Below are 725 nucleotides of genomic sequence, written 5' to 3' on the forward strand. Positions count from 1 at the left end.
ACAGATAAAGTTATGATAAAAAAATAATAGCATAAAATAATAGCAATAAATAATAAAAAAACAACAATTTAAGCTCATTTTCGCTTGATGAGATATATTTTGATCATATTTTATATTAAAATCCAAAGTTAAATTTTTCTATTTCCACATTTTCCTTAACAAAAGAGCAGATAATTTAAAAGATAATATAAAATATAAAAGATAATATTGTAATATATACAATATATTACAATATTGGAACTATTCTATAGATTTCCTACCCAATTAGCAGATACGTTAAGAAATAATATCATCGATGACTGTTGAAATGCAATCGTTTCAAATGTAAAAGACCTATATTTTTTTATAGTCGGAACAAGATAAATTAAGATAAAATAATAATAATTGGAATAATATACTTGGTTACCGGAAGTTTAGTATTTGTAGCATTATTTTAATCATTATTTTTTAAATTAAGTGCTTTTTAAATTAAGTGCCTCAAGAAGTTTATTTTCCCTAGAATCACTTTTACATTAGAAAAAGCAAAATAAAATTTTATTAAGTAACTTGAAATGAAATTCTTGAGAAATTTTTTTCGACCTCTCTCTCTCTCTCTCTCTCTCTCTCTCTCTCTCTCTCTCTCTCTCTCTCTCTACTACTACTAACTAATAATAATAATAACTAATAACTAATAACTAACTAACTAACGTACTACGTAACGTAACGTAACGAACGACGTAACGAAC

The sequence above is a fragment of the Atta cephalotes genome (genome assembly GCF_000143395.1).
Source record: "Atta cephalotes unplaced genomic scaffold scaffold00013, whole genome shotgun sequence".
In the NCBI taxonomy this organism is placed as follows: domain Eukaryota; kingdom Metazoa; phylum Arthropoda; class Insecta; order Hymenoptera; family Formicidae; genus Atta; species Atta cephalotes.